At 35.7% G+C, this 17,181-nt stretch overlaps 1 protein-coding gene across 3 annotated transcripts in view; it reads left to right on the forward strand.

Moving 5' to 3' along the window:
• The first annotated feature begins 299 nt into the window (after positions 1–299).
• The window catches only part of LOC118265753 (zwei Ig domain protein zig-8), a 215,959-nt gene continuing 199,077 nt past the window's right edge, over positions 300–17,181 (forward strand). For all 3 annotated transcript variants that reach the window (XM_050695126.1, XM_050695127.1, XM_050695128.1), the window contains exon 1: positions 300–430. The gene's annotated coding sequence lies outside the window, so the exon portion shown is untranslated. The remainder of the gene's footprint in view (positions 431–17,181) is intronic.

A 17,181-nucleotide genomic window follows, 5' to 3' on the forward strand; every position in this document is an offset into this window, starting at 1 on the left:
GGGAGTAAACACAAATAGCTAATCAAGCGGGAAAAGCTTGACAGTTATATCCGCTGGCTACTTCCAAATTCAACCAAGAGATGGCGTTAGCAGTACGATCAAATTACCAAAACTCTTTAGCAACAAAATCGTTTGATTTTCATTGCGTTAGAATGAATTCCCGAATCCACATCGTTCACAGGCTATTTTATGCGGAGGAGGTTAAAAAATGAATTATTATTGAAAGAAAATCGCCATTCATTCCCCGGGAGATCGGGTAGGCGACGCTAGCGCCAATTCGCGATTCCGCCGCAGTCTCTGCCCGCCCGCCCTGCCGACGCACGCCGCCCGCCCAAAGCGCGCCCAAAAAAACCGAACATCGATTTTTATAGTGCTTGTGTTGTGTGTGTGAGTGTCTGTGTATGTGCAAAAAATATTGGATGACAATCATGTAAGTCAAAGTGTTTTTTTCAATAATTTTATCGCATTTTTTTTCTAGATTTTTCCGTCGCACCGGTTTTTTAATGGTATTTCTTAACGTCAATTTCAATTTAATTTTAATACTGGTGTTATTCATTAAATACAAACTTAAAATAGCTAAAAAAGTGTTGTAAAACTATTAATACGAGACAAATGGGTGTCGAATTGTATTGACACATTTAAATTAAGTTTAAAATGATTCGAATAAATTCCCTGTGTTGGAATTACGTGAAATAAATAACGAATGTAGGTACAGCTGTAATCGATTTAAATGAGGAAAGTTACGAAATATAATCCGACCGATATAATCGAGTGCGAAAACAATAATGTAGGTATGTGACTCGTTTCACGAAATCGACGATCATTGTAACTTTTAATCGGCTCTTTCTCGCGATTTTATTGCGAATAATTAAGCGGTATTCGCTATAATGGAACAGTATTTAACTATTCTTACGTCTATTAAGTAAATGTTTAAATAATTTTATATAATTATTTAAATATTGAACTTATTATATATTCACAGTTTTAAATAAAACGTTGAATAGTTTATATTATTAAAATTACGCCAATAAAATTTATTCACTTAATTTATTTTTCAACATAATCTCACTGTGCATTTATAAGTGGTTGGTTGAACGAAATTAATGTTATGTTATTCAATAATAATAATGCATTCGGGTTATTTTGGCTTTACAATGTTATTAAACACATGAATATTTAATTATGACATGAGTTACATGTGTTATATTTAAGTTGAATATTTAAGTTTTAAATAGTTGGACGAAAACTGTTTTATTATTTAAATTATGATTATAAGTCAACCGTATGATATTTGTTCAATACAATTCGACTGACAATTTGTTTGATTATTTATTTATATTTTAAATGAAAATAACGCGTTACATTTTTCTCTACATCGTAATTCAATTATTCATATTGAGTTATTATACAAAAACGGGTTTTTTTTTAGATTTGATTACACTTCAAGAGTTTGTGAGTATTGTCGCGCCTTTTATCGCTGAAGGGGTAGGCAGAAGTGCACAGTGCAGCATGTAATGCCACAAAAAATTGTAAACTTCAAAATTTTTATTAAACTGCACACCCGGAAAACTTCGTGCCGCTTCAAACATTAATTTCTCACCTTTTAAACCTTCCCTAATTTGCCAAATCGGTCCAGCCGTTCTCGAGTTTTAGCGAGACTAACGAACAGCAATTGATTTTGATTTTATTAGCTTTTTAATTTCTTGAATAACAAAACGCTACTTATCTATTACAATAATAAAAAATGAAACACACACTTTGTTTATGTTCTACTTTTAACATCCTAAAAAGAGACTTAATATACTTATAACAAGTAACCAAATCCGATTGATATCAGAAAGGGCTTAAAAGAAATGATCTTAATACAATATTTATTGGGTTTGAGCCACTTTGACAAGTAAGATGTGTTATATAAATATTTAACATCGGATTGGATATCAAATGTCGGTATTATCTCATTGATCTTAAGGATTTACGGTAACTGCTTTGAGCGGACTTTCAATTGGAAAGAATTTCCAGAACATTCGATGCTTTGATTCGATTTTATGTGGAAAGTTTATGATACAGTGTGTTATGCTTTTGAATAGAATATTATAGTATTTTTGATAGTACATTTATTTGTTGCAACGGATGCAACGTCACGCCTTTTGTCGAAGGGATAGGCAGAGGTGCACATTACGGCACGTAATGCCGCTATACAATGTACACTTTTTACTATTTGTGTTATAAGTTCCATATAATAGGTACAATAATACATCAATTTGTTTTCTTTTTAAATTGGATTTGAAATTTTTGAGTACATCTCGTACCTTTTCATTTAAATAATGACGAAATCAAAATATGATTTATAAGTATAATTCTAAAAAGTATAACGTTTTTAAATAGGTAAACGTAGAATAATTACAGATTCGCTTGAAATATTTTAATAGTCTTTTCTTGGTATTTGACTTAAGACTCGGTCAACTTTTTTTTAATAAACTATTTAAAGGCGTAGGCAGGAGCATACTTACAGTGTACTTAGTTTTTATTAAAAACTACATAAAGACGGTATAATTACAGTGTTTTCATAACATTCAATCGACCAGCGAAGAGGTAAAAGCAGAGTGGAATACATTTTCCCAACACTTTTAACTTTCTCACAGGTGTTCTAAAATGCAGGCTAGTACCTAATATTATATAAAGCCGAATAATGTGTTTGAACGTATTAATCTCCAGAACTACTGGCCATTTTTTTTTTTTGTTGGATAGTCAATTTATCGAGAAACGTTATAGACGTAGTAACTATAAATTGACACAGACCGAACAGAACAGCTTTTTGATTATTATCGTTTAAATTGCGATCCAGCCCCTTTGCCAAACTTGTACGTGTTGATTGTAACAAAACCTTACATAGGAAAAAACCAATACCCTTGTCTAGAAGAAGACTATTACTTACTGTACCTCTACCATAAGTTTGAAGCAATAGTATTTGTTGGTAGTCATTAGTGACGATGTAAATTATTTGTAGGTATGGCAAATATTAGTTCCACAGGTGACCGGTATAGGCGTTGTAAAATTTGACCACGGTAGAGGTACTATTGAATAGAATTGACCAACGAACAAGTCATAGCTTGTACTCTATTCAATTTCCTACAATATTTCTCTAACCCTACACTGTAAAAGATGCTAGAAAAGATATGAAGTGTGCAAATAAACACATGCATTTCCCTGACGCCCGTGGGGACGGGAATCCGACACGACCGCGCACCACACGGCTTTGCGTGCCTTCCCGGGCCTCTGTATCCGACACTACTATTTTCCTAATTGAAAATTTCGTGTCAGCAAACCTCAGAGGTGGATAAACGGGATTATCTTGTGAAGTAATGGTTGCATTTACAAATGGCTTGCTGCGTTATCGTGAGAGTGTGTGTTCGAGTTTTGGGCTGATATTGTAACTATTTTTTTTTTGGTTTTGGAATTTGTATGGGTTAGTCTTTGTGTTTAAGAGATCAATAACATAAAAGGATGTAGTTTTAGTGCTATATTAGAATGGTAGGCGAAAAAGTGAGACCCGTGCCTAGGGCGCGTCGTGTTCCATGCGAAAATCAAAAAGCCAGCAAACCATTAGAGATGGCCCCAGTAAGGCTGAAGACGCGATCCGGAACAGCGGACAGCATAGCGGGTTTACCGATGACACCGGCTCAAAAATCGTAGGAACCCCTGGTTTTCAGTAAGTAACAGGTTGTAATTTTAGTCGCTAGGTTTAGAATCAGGTAGGCAGTGATTACTAACTCTCATTTCATCAATCATGTGTTCTTATTAAAGACGGAGAGGGTCTGAAATACTTCGAAATATACCTATAAGGATTGTTAAAACAGACAACAATACGTCTCATTGTTGAATTTAAAGATTTACGCTTATAGAATACCTAAATTTAGTCACAAAATACTAGACCTAACTTCAGACACACACACACGCTCAAACAAATATAGTATTAACACGAATCCTCCTAAATTTCAAGTAGTAATAGTGAGTACTAACGCACGCAGTGTCTGAGTGTGAGAAGTAATAAGACATTAGTCGACGCGGCTAATCCAAGTTAATTGTTCGTCAGACGACGCGCGATAGCTTCATTAGAGAAACTATGAATTGATAAACGTTGCTGTGTGTTATTCATGTGATTCTCATGTGTGTTAGAGATTGAGAGAAATAGAACAAAATAACAAGCGTTTTATGGACCAAAATTCACATTATATTGGATGTAAAACCCAGTCTTTTTCAGCTATATTAAAAGTCATATCATAGGCTAGAATTATACTACCTTTGATACTGATTCCTGCTATTTACGTAAATGTTAAATAGAAATTCTACTTAACTGATACTGTGAAACTAGCTATCTAGGAATAAAGACTGCACAGGTGGTGCGGTGGCTGGGCAAAATATTAGAGTGGTATAGCCATAGACAGTGAAGATATTTTAGGTTTGAATACGTTTTCCTGCAAGTATTTTACGATCATCAAACTCCGTAGAGTGCATTCGCTTCATATTCTATTTCAAAGAAATATTTATCGGTTAATGTATCAATTTAACGTTAACTAAATACTTGAGTTGCAATGTACATTATGTAGATAGTCACAACTATATACTACTCGTAATATGATCTAATTGCCACAATTAGATTTCGACATTGACATTCATCGTAAATCCCAGTTCCTAATCCGGCTAAAACGTAACATTTCACAGAGTGAAACTGACACAGAACACAGATGGCTCATTTGACTATGTCTAATGTATGTCTTAGTATCAAAGCTAAACTAATGAATTCGCGTCGACAAATCGAGATTGTTCTCGAAACTTCCAATTGTGCGATGTTATTAATGATCGGAGAGACACCTCTCTTTCGTATTTTTCTTTAACGCGTTAAACTGGATCTTTAGTTGAGAAGCTTTTTTTTAAGGGCAGAAAATCATCCAATGATTTTTTCCACCTTGGGCTAGGCGAGGAGTGTCAGACTCTTACTGAGTAAGAGGCTGCATGTGAATTTTAGTATAGGGTTTTGGATTCTGTTCCTGGTAAATAAATTAGTTTTCGAAAATTCTCAGTAAGAGCGCGAAGTCTGGAAATATATCAAGTGACTTGTGTGTGTGTGACTATGCTTGGCAATACCCTCACACTAACATCGCAGTCTGGAAATGTATCTAGTGATTTATGACTACGTATGGCAATATGCTCACTCCCTATTACATGAGTCTCATAACATAACTAGTGAAAGTGTATGTTACATGGAAAAGTGCTACCTTTTTGAGAATCAAGAGAATTAGCGTTATGTCACGTTAAAAGATTTACAGGTTTCATGTTTTAATTTTTGGAAAAACGTAAACGTAAAAGAAAAACGTACATATAATTATTAAGGATTTCCTCCTGTGTAGTGGGTGCGTTTACTAACATACAATTTCGCCTATTACCTACACCTACACCTTGCACCTAGTTCTGAAACAACAATTTGTGGATCACACAATGAGTTTAGTAGTTAGTATAAAGCTAATATGAAAGTTTATGTTAGGTATATCGAAAATGTGCACTTTTTTCGTGTAAGGCAAATGTGAACCTTACCTTGTTAAGAAATAAGAGACGACGTGATGTTGTTTTATTAATGGTCCAAAAGACTCTTTCTTTTTTTCTGCTTAATGCGTTAAACTGTTTTCCTTATACCATGGCGGATTAATGGTGCTTTTTATGTAGATTTTCAATGGGAGATTAAAATCTTTGGGTTGGTGTGCGAATTGTTGAATCGGGCGGTTGAGTAATTTCATTTCTTTTGGTATTTATGGTATATGGAATATGACTGCACGGTTAGCGCGGTAACTGGCCAACCAGCTGCCATGCAACATATAGCGGGTTCGATTCCCGCACGGAGCCACTCTTTATGTGATCCACAAATTATTGTTTCGGGTCGGGGGGTGTCACGTGTATGTGAACTTGTATGTTTGTAAACGCACCCACGACACAGGAGAAAAAAAAAGCTAGTGTTCGACAATGTTTCATTAAAAAAAACTGGTTTATGGTTTTCTTGTAATTTGTTACACCTAAGGTATTTCTTCAATGGGTGGCTTTTGGGACAGTTTTTTTTAATCATATCTTTGAACAAATGTTGAATGCAAATTAACTGATAATATTTTTTACTAAGTAGATACTTACAGTATAACACAGTAGGAATAATTTCTCAGGATTTATCCTAGTTTACTTTTTAACAAAGTTCAACCTACACCATGTTGAATTAGGCCCAGAACTACCTGATAGCAGATTTGTGTTATCAAAATTGGAATCCGCGACCTCGATCCAAACAGCTGCTAATAACTTCAAAAGACCAATATTAAACCTCAATCTGTTTTGAACCTTATTAACAAACATTCATATTAAACCATTGCCATTTGTGCTAATTCACCAAACTAGCATACGTGGCAAAATGAACCTTATGTGTGGAACAATAAAATATGTATCTAGTATTAGGGGTTGTTTCTAGCTATAATTTAGAGCCAACTATCAGGCAATAATAGCGCCCACAGTGCTTACTAGAGGATAATAATTATTGTGGATGTTAGATAAACAATTGGGATTAGAATGGAGAATCCTTTGTACGGTACATTTAGGGGTCGAGTCGTTTTGAGCTGAATAAGACCCCACTTAGGTCATGTTCATGTTTTTGTGCTAAGACAAAATGGGGTAATTCTGCGAATGGGGCTTTTTTGGGGATGTTTATGCGGTGTTGGTTTTTTGTTGATATTAGTCTTGTTTTTTTAAATTTTATTGTAAAGTTTTTTGTAGGATTTTGGTGTTGAATTTTATTTTGGTATAGGTATGTGGGATATGCTAGCGCAGTCTAGAGTTGCGTAGTACAATACTTATAATTTTGTCATAAACAATACTTACTGTCAATTCTCTCTGAAATTCGAAGAGTCTAAGGGTCCTTTTCACCAGAGATGTGCTATGCTACGTTGCTGTGAATGCGTTTGGCTTCCACCAATCATATTTATTAGTACACATAGTTTAGCACTGGTGAAAACGGATTCAGCTAAGCTATGTATTATATAAGTACAACAGCCACATAGCTTATTGACCGCTCACATAGTTTCACATCTTTTTTTTAAGGGGGAAAATCTAATGCCTTCTCAATCAACTCGCCTTAGATAGTTTCACAGCTTAACAGCTATTACATTTTCGTAACATAGTTACTTAGTACATTTCTGTTGAAAAGCTCCCTAACTCTTTGACAATATCAACAAATCCATCAAAGTAGCCCCATTCCATCAATAAAACATGCAACTCAGGTACTCAATCGTAACCTAATTCTGAAGCCAGAGGAAAAATAAAGAAATAATACCATTAGGGGCCACCCCAATAGAAATACGGGGGCGACTGAATAAATATTCAAAATCTCATCAGATTCAACGTGGCAACACGATTAATCACAGAATCCGTTCGGCGAGCGAAGTTTTTTTTTTCAAATTTTCCCCTGTATACAACATTAATTTCTTTTCTTGTGATAATTAACTAGAAACAAAATTAGTTTTTTAAAGCAATTTCTCTTACTTTTTTTTATTACTTTGTTGTTAGTAAGATTTATCTTTGGATTGTAATTATGATTGAGTGGTATCGCGTTGATGGAGTCGTTTTTGTAGGAGCTATAGATAGGGCCAATCCATATTGAGCAAGCGTGGTGATTGATGCTCAAAACTTCTCCGTGTGAGAAGAGGCATTTGGTCAGCAGTAGCCACTTATAGACTGTTGTTGATGATGATGATTTTGAGATCGATGATAACGTAAAAAACCAACAAACAAACTTACGTTTGAATTTTACATATAGGTTGGGATATAAAAAAAATCTTCATTATTGTGTATACTTTTACTTACTGTATTAGATAAAAGGGTGAGAGGAGTAGAAAATTTTCCATACTAATTGGTATTGTAAGCACAAAACAATTCTTTTTTTGTACTTTCTTCTAAACACACTTTTTTAATGGTGCTTTTCCACCTATCGATAAATTGCATAATCGAGCTGCGCATCTTCCTTGCATACCTAAATAGCTTAGTACCGATGGAAACGGTCACATAGTTTCACAGCTTAGCTATTACATCTTCGTAGCGTAGCTACATACATCTCTTATGGAAAAGCATCGTAAAGTCCTAAATATACTTCACTTCGATATATTTCTTTAATAAATTAAGCTAGAGATATCAAACCAGTAATTATGTATATTTATATGATCGGGACTCTAATGAAAGATTATTAAAATAAATATTAGGTATCTAACTGTACAAACGATAATAATTATTATTTGTAGGTAATATTTACCTATGAAGCGACTATTTACTTATTTATTTATTCGATAAAATAAATAAAGTTCTGTTTGATGTTTAATTTAGTAATTTAGACGATATTGGCGTTCAGAATTATTACAAAAAATAGGTATATAAATAACATTTCATTTCCATATACTGCACGATATTTTTTTTATAAATTAAGTAAGTAGTTATCTTTATTCAAGCGACTTACTTTAAGCAATTGTTTATTCAAACCTGAAACTTGAGCTATAATTGCTTTCACTAATTACCACCCCTATATAAATAGTCTTGTCTCGACATAGGACTGCTTAACATTTGTCTCCTTAGAGTAGTCGTTCTGGACCCTAGAGGATATAGGACGATTCTGTGTTAGTACTAGTTTTGAAATCTCTGACAAACTCAATATTACTTTACTCAGCTCAGCAGACAGACTAAAAACCCCTTACTCGAAAGTCATGCCCGGGACCACTCCATCAGCAAAGCAGTTTGAAGATTAACTTTGTCCTAAATACATCAACTTAGGTATGCTATCTAGTGCTCAAACGAATTAGCAATAATGTTCCAGTATTTGGCAAGTGGTTGGTGTAAAAGTGAGCCTTTAGCCAAGATAAAAGCTATTCGAGCTGTTAGCAAGGACTGGGATGGAATACTAAAAGCTTGTTCGATATACAGTGTGGTAGCGAGGTTCGGTGGAAGGTTTTTGATGTTTTAATCTTGATTTTGATTACTGTGGGAGGGTTTAAGCGTGAGTATTTAAAAAGGGTTGTTATACATTTAATTAGTTTCCTTATTTAAAGTAAATATTTTTTTATTAATTTAATTTAATTATGATTTCAATTTCGTAAGATTATTTAGATACCACTGTCCAAACGGTGGAAGAAAACATCGTAAGGAAACCTAGGCTAATAATTCTAATTATAAGTTTGAAATCGATAACCCGCATCGAACAAGGTGATGAATGCTGAATCCTTCTGAACTGAGAAAATCATTCAATGACTTCTCTCGCCTTGATCGAGGTAAAAGGGAGTGTCAGACTCATATTGACTAAAAACCACCCCATCACCACGCCTGCTTTTCAAACCGGAGCCCTGGTAACCCACTAGACAGTCCACACGCTGTATCTTTAAAAGAAACCTTTTCACAGTTCACCACCAAGCCTTCAAAGCTCCTCTACTGACTCTTATACAAAACAGCCTCGATAAAATCCTCCTTTCCAATGATGTAGGCACCCAGCAATGTTAATTAAAGTTAGCAACATCAAACTTTTGTTCTGTAATTAGGTCGTAACGAACACTTGCGTATTTTTTCATCCAGTAGCCGAGAAACGTTTCACAGGAGGAAATTAGATCTTCTAGGGTCTATTTTAGTTTGTGGACGCTGTTCTATCGTGAAGCCTTATGAGTCTTCAATTCAGAGCCATATAAGGTTAGTCTTCAATTCAGAAGGGCATTTTTGTGATCTTCTCTGAAAGAAGAGTGCCAATGAGAAATCAGAATCGATTAAAATCATTCATGAAGAATAAAATGGACCATAAGTTAGAGATACAAACACGCTATTAGTTTTTGTTAAAACCAAAACAGAATGAAGCAGCAGTTTACAACATATCCGAAAGAGCCAAAAGTCTACAGAATATTACAATTCTGTATAGCAGGGCCCGTGAATAACTGACTGACTTATTACTTGTTACTGTGTGTGTTAATTTCGAAAGAAATGAAGAATATACACGAGAATTACATGGAAACCCGTCGAACCTGTAAGATTTCCCATTATTCTGCGCTCAACCGTGTGCTGCTATTGGTTAAATAATAAATATTCATTTGTATACTAGTGTGTAAGGGGCTAAGGTAAAATGTATTTATAGGTAGGAACATTTTGCAAATAAATCATACGAAATTTCGATTCCAACCCTGAGTTTCATTCTGGGAAACTCCTGTTCTCACCTCGGAAATACTTCATCATAGTACTATGAATATGTTTATAAAAACAGTATAAACTGAGTGTCCAATCTACGGAAAGATCATACAAAGTAAATATCATGAAAAACTTGTAAAGTTTTTTCATTACTTCGTGATGGTTTCAAGGAAAACAGTTATTGAATTTTGGATATACTATGCATACTCTACCTGGCCACATGTAAATTATTTTAATCGATTCTTCAGTTTTGCTGCATACATTTTTGAGCTTTATCCTTTGACAAGGTAACTCGAATACGTTTCTGAGAAAATATGAAAAGAAATAATGTAGTGTTACGTCTCTTATTCCTGGTAAGGTAGTGTGTCTGTTGTGAGTATAGTATCGGTATTGTTATACGTAAGTATGTAAGCCTAATGGCTTACTTCTCATTACATTTTGGGGTCAGCACTGAGTCTCAACTAAATTGTTAGTGTCAGTGTTTTTTTTATGGAATAAGTCGGTAAACGAGCAGACGGATCACCTGATGGTAAGCAATTGTCGCTGTCCATGGACACCCGAAACCCGTTATAAGTCCCATGTTATATGGGAAGAGCCTATTGCCATATACTGGGCTCAATTCAAGAATCTTAGCTACTACTTTGAAATTTTCGAAAAACCGAAAAAAGCTCAGTAATACTTTGCCCCCTGAGGCCCCTTATCCAGAAGTCGAGCTTGCGACGACTCGACCAACGAGAGAGTCATATAACCAGTTCTAAGCTAATCTAGCTAAGTTTATTCAATTTACACCTGTATGTACCAGACATGATATAATCCTCATGACTCATAATATATTCCACTGTGACTTTGTGCCAAGTTATTGGCCTCTAAACAGTTGGCTGTGACAGGACATGACGCATATTACGATTAATTAATCCTTTAGCTTTGCATTAATTTGTGAACAATGCAATCTGCAGCGGAGCTTAATTACAATATAGTTAATTGTTTTTTCTCAATGATTATACTAGCTTTAACCCGCAGTTTTGCCTATGTTGCCGTGGGATAAAAGTAGTGTGTGTTATTCCAGACTATAATATAACTTTGGTTCAAATTTCATCCCGATCCTTTCAGTCGTTTTGACGTGATTGTGTAACAAACATACATACAAACTCACAAATTTTCTTATTTAATATATTAGTAAGATATTGCGTATTAAGCCTCGTCGCCACAAGAGACACTTGTCGAGCGACATGTCGCCCCAGAGACATCGGACGATGTCTTACGACATCGGGCGACATCGCCGCGACATTGTTGAAACTGTTCTTTGCCGCACAGTCAAAATCAACAATGTAGCAGCGATGTCGTCCGACGTCGCCCGATATCTCTTGGGACACATGTCGCTCAACAAATGTTCCTAGCTGAGAGAAGGCTTTACTTATTTATTTAACGCGGTACAACATTGTCTTAATCTTCAAACACAACACTACCTCCCATTAAAGCCGTGGCAGATAATTTTAGAACACCTTATATTTAACTAAACATAGCTGTATACTTTCTTTCAACCATTATACAACTTTTTCGACTAACGAAGCAAAATTTAGAACCATCAGAATTTGAACAGCTAACAGCTGCTGCGGTTGAATTTTCAATTCATTTCATTATAGGCATTATGTTCAAATTACTTCGCGGTGTAAGCACAAATGGATATTTGAGTATCAATTACTGGAAGTACTTGCGAACAAAGGCCTTAGTGCCGATCGATTAAAGTAAACTAGATACAGCTGTTTAGTTTGAAACTGGGTAAAGAAAGTGATTTAGCCAACCTACCTATTTATAGGGATGATGACGGGGTATGGAAATTAATAAGACTGCCTCGTTGGTCGAGTGGTTGCAAGTGCGACTGCTGGACAAGGGGTCTCGGGTTCGATTCCCGGGTCGGGCAAAGTATTACTGGGCTTTTTCGGTTTTTCGAAAATTTTTCAGTGGTAGCACGGAGTCTGGTATTGTGCCCAGTATATGGCAATAGGCTCATTATATTACATGGGACTTATAACATAAATGGTGAAAAGTTGGTGTACATTGTATAGCGGCATTACGTGCCGTAATGTGCACCTCTGCATCCTTTGGAGATAAAAGGCGTGACGTTGTTGTTGTTGTTGTTGTTGTAAAAAAATCTGCGTTTACGAAATCGACTTCAAAAAACCAAACACAACAAAAGATACACCTAAAAAGCAAAAAATAACTATTATTAGTACTGATAGGTTATCCAACCACTGATAACTTATATATTACCTATATGATCGAAAATGTAGGTACCTATTACTTTTCCTTTGTCACAGGTGTCCATTAATGACTCTGATCAATTACCATTACCTACCATTAGATAATCCATGACCTCGCTATTCCATAAAAAATACGTATCTATTAATACTATCGAACAAACTTGCCAAACAAAAAAAACCTTATTGACACACTTTTCAACAGTTTCAGTAATAGAATCCTATTTTTAATTCAAAATTGATGATTGAGTAAAAACTGTCGTGTCTCAAGTGTCGTGGCAAACAAAGCCGACAATGTGCGGGTTCTGTACCTAATTTGTTCGTGTCTTTTTCGCGTGACTGTTTTGCTGACGGTTGATAGATTGCGTTGGTCGCTTCCAGTGTTTTTTTTTGTTTCGTGGTTTTTGTGATTGAAGTGCCTTGTATACTGTATAGCCTATCTGTGTTATTTCATTTCTTAATTAACATTTTTTAGGGAATTGTTGTATTTTTTATTATATCTTGGGAGACTCGTTTAGCTATTGGTCATAAATATGATATGGCCATTAAAGAGAACTTTTATCGTTTACGATTTCTGTATAATGATCTTAAAAAGTCATTGTCGAGATTGATTCCTGCATAAACTTGCATAAGTGTGAGCGAGAGACCTGATAAAAATTACACATGACATTTCGCACGTTTATCGACTGCCACGTTGGTCGAGTGGGCGACTGCCAGACAGTGGGTTTTGGCTTCGATTTCCGGGTCGGGCAAAGTATTACTGGGCTTTTTTCAGATTTTCGAAAATTTCTCAGTAGTAGCACGGTGTCTGGAATTGTGCCCAGTATATGGCAATAAGCTCACCCTTTATTACATGGGACTTATGTATAATACAAATGGTGAAAAAGCGACATTACGTGTCGTAATGTGCACCTCTGTCTAGCCTATCGGGGATGAAAGGCGTGTCGTTGAAAATTCGCACGTTTGTATTGGCCCACCTTATTATTAAGTCATTAAAATTAAGACATTCTTAACACAACACATCAATTCCAAAATCTCTTAGTTAACTTACATACATGCCCCAAACAACACGACCTCATTCAGGCATTGGACGCGGGATATTCACTGCGTATACAAAGTAGCTTAGAAAGGGATAAAATGACGCAATCTATCTAGTTTTATGGGCAAATCTATACAGCTGTATACATCGTATTTACCATGCTTATTTATAAGGAAATAAAAAATAGGTCAAGTGTGAGCGGAGCTTGCTTTATACGTTCTGTGAGCTATTTATTTATGAGCTATCTGCTTTGTATAAGCTTATGAATGGGGGTAATAGAAAAGAAGCTGTGATTTAACTGGGTTGGGGTTGTTAGTGAGAGTTTTAGTATGTGATTGTAGGTTTTAACATAATGAGTCTTTGTGAGAATAAACTTAAAAAATAACTATTTTAATTTTGCGGTTCCTTAAAATGTTTATGATCTTACAGGAATTGTGAAAAATCGTGTCTATATTTAACCGACTTAAAAAAAATGGTTTTCAGTTTGTCCTGTTCGTATGTATGTTGGTGTGTTATCTTGCGTTTGACTAAACCAATTTTGATGCAGTTTTCAGCATAGTATTTTTCAGAGTTAGGAGAAGATTTTAGGTACCTCGACATAAATATTGGAGGTTAAAATCAATGGGAAGACCATTGATTTTTCTAAAACAAATATGAATTTTTTTATCAAAATTGTAAACTATCCGAAAGCTTCCGAAACTGTGACCACCGGGGTCCATAACTGACTCTTAAATGAAATAAAGAATACAATAAAGAATCAAGTATCCTTTCGACAACAAATTTGATATAATTTTCAAAACTATATAGACTCTCTCATTACCTATTCTAATACATTATCACAAGGTCATCGAACCCACAATGGGATACAGTAAGGCAAATTACTAATGTATAATATTGATGTGGGGATTATCCGCAAAACCGCGGCCTGATCACCTGTTCGTATACACATCTATTATTATACCTAATTGACAAACTGAATTAGATATATGTAGCTTGTAATTACTAAGTCTATGTCTACGAACAATATTGAAAGGGCAATACGTTTTGGCTACTTATAGTTTAAGTTTTCTTCTTCAATTGCAACGTCACGCCTTTTATCCCCGAAGGGAGAGGTGCACATTACGGCATGTAATGTCGCTATACAATGTACACTCACTTTTTACCATTTGTGTTATAAGTCCCATGTAATAGGAGGTGAGCCTATTGCCATATACTTGGCACAATTCCAGACTCCGTGCTACTACTGGGAAATTATGGAAAATCCGAATCGGACCCGAGACCCCTTGTTCAGAAGTCGTACTTTTTCGTAAAATCGGCTTTTTTCGTTAAGTCGGCTTTTTGCGAGACACACAGATTGTCGCGCTGCTACAAAGCAGCGGTTTATGAATATGAGCCTCTAACATGGCTTGAAACTAGTCGAGTTCCTCATCAAACAGTTACGTGAGTAAGCCGATAACATAATACTTTATTTACTGGACTTCTCATTTATACCAATATACAAAGCTGAAGAGTTTGTTTATTTATTTGAACGCGCTAATCTCCGGAACATTGATCTTGATTAACACAAAGCCCAACACTAATGCAATGACTTCGCAACTATTGTTACCAAAACAAACATTCTAAATGATCAGTCTCTATATACATACATACATACCATTTAACTAACACTAAGTCAAAACGTACTGACGGATTGACACCCGTTTCCCGAACACCGCCACGGATCCCTAAACGGATTTAACCATCCCGAATCCCGTAAAAAAAGTTAGGAAAGCTGTAAATTCCCGGACAGAATTTGGATCAATTGAATGTAAGATATTTTCATGTGTAACTGATGTTATATACAGTGTGTGTTTTTAGTTGAACTGATATTGTTTTATGAGTACATTGGAATTGTTAAACAGTGTTGTTTATTTATCTTTTTTTATTTACTATGGATATGGGAGTTTACGAGATTTTTTTCTTTGATAACAATAATTACTTATACAAAAAGGAGTTCTACAATCATGGTAGAGGTCTGAGCTCTTTTAAATAAAATACATATTTACACATCACACACACACACACATCACAGCCTATAATTGGCCACTGCTTACCAAAGGCATCTTCTCACATGGAGAAGGTTAGAACATTGTTTCACCATTGCTTGCTCAATGCACATTTTGTTTTTGAGGGGTAAAATCATCCGATTACTTCTCCCGCCTTAGGCGAGGCAAGAGGGAGTGTCAGACTCTTACTACTGGGGCCCAATTGAGGTGGTTTGAGGGCTACTCAGGGGTTTGGTTCTGGTCGGGCGGCGAGCTACCCTTACTCACCGTCCGCAGACCCGCACTTACGGTGTACATAAACATGTATAGAAAAACAATTGACCGTTTACACTCATCCGATGATACGTCAGTACGACTGATGCTACGCTCGACGTATTTCACATTGGATATGAACCGACCCTAAATCAGAACAATAAAAAATACATAAGTAATCACTTTGTTTTTTTTTCTGTCTTCTGACAATATTTAACATTAAAACATATTTTCCTTTGATACTTTCAAAACCTTTGTTCCTTTTTACTTTTACAGGAAGCGATCATGTAAAAAGGTCATATTATAATTGAGTTTAAAGAGAATAATAAAATGTTGTTATTGAAGCTCTGATTTGTGTTTCCCAGAAGTGTTTATATCCATAAAAATGTCTCTCTCATAAACAGCTTGTGAAATTCCAAAGCTATATTATAGTTACTCGTGAAATTCTAATGCTATATTATACATGTTGGGTCTCTTTTACATAAGGATGCTTTTCTACCAGAGATGTGCTATGCTACATTGCTGTGGATGCATACAGCTTAGCACTGGTGGAAATGGATTCAGATAAGCTATGTTTTTTTACATGAAAAGATGGATATGGATGGCTTCCCTGCTATGGATAAATCGCACACCTGAGCTGTGCATCTTCCTCGCATAGTTACTTAGTTTAGTATTGGTGGAAACGACCACATAGTTTCACAGCTTAGCTATTACATGTTCGTAGCATAGCTATATAGCACATCCTGGTAGAAAAGCACCCTAAGTCGGTTTTCCATTACCGCTTCGCCTGGTAAGCGTGTTGGAAATCGCAGTTTTAAGGATCAGGTTTATCAGAGAGTGCTGTTTTCTGTCTCTCTCCAATGTATATCCCTAATTCGACTCTTACCAGGGCAGTGACAAGTCTCCCTAGGGATGTGCCGTAACAGGCGTTACACCGTGGGGGCCGCGGATCAGGGAGCTTACTCTTAAATCCAATTCCGATCGATCGACATTGATATTGTGAAATTTTGTACTCTTGAGTTGCAACACTAGCAGCCATTGCGTCCGTATTGCGTAGCTACGAATAAACTAAATAATATTGAGACACTCCCTAGTTTTTTTTCTCTCCAAAAAAGTTGTGACCAAATAAATGTATTGTAGTTTTCTATCTCCGGCTTCAAGTCAACATGTTGTCTAAAAAAACGGTATGATAACTAACCTTTTGCTTAACCCAACAGACAAACAACAAAATACTTTATGAAATTTCTGGATTAATACATTGCCAACAAAAGTGAGTTGAAGGCGAATCCTCCGCTAGCGCCGGTCACTTTTGCCCCCATGGCGTTTAATGTGAAGGAAACGGTCGATATTCAAT

The sequence above is a fragment of the Spodoptera frugiperda genome, chromosome 7 (genome assembly GCF_023101765.2).
Source record: "Spodoptera frugiperda isolate SF20-4 chromosome 7, AGI-APGP_CSIRO_Sfru_2.0, whole genome shotgun sequence".
Lineage (NCBI taxonomy): Eukaryota > Metazoa > Arthropoda > Insecta > Lepidoptera > Noctuidae > Spodoptera > Spodoptera frugiperda.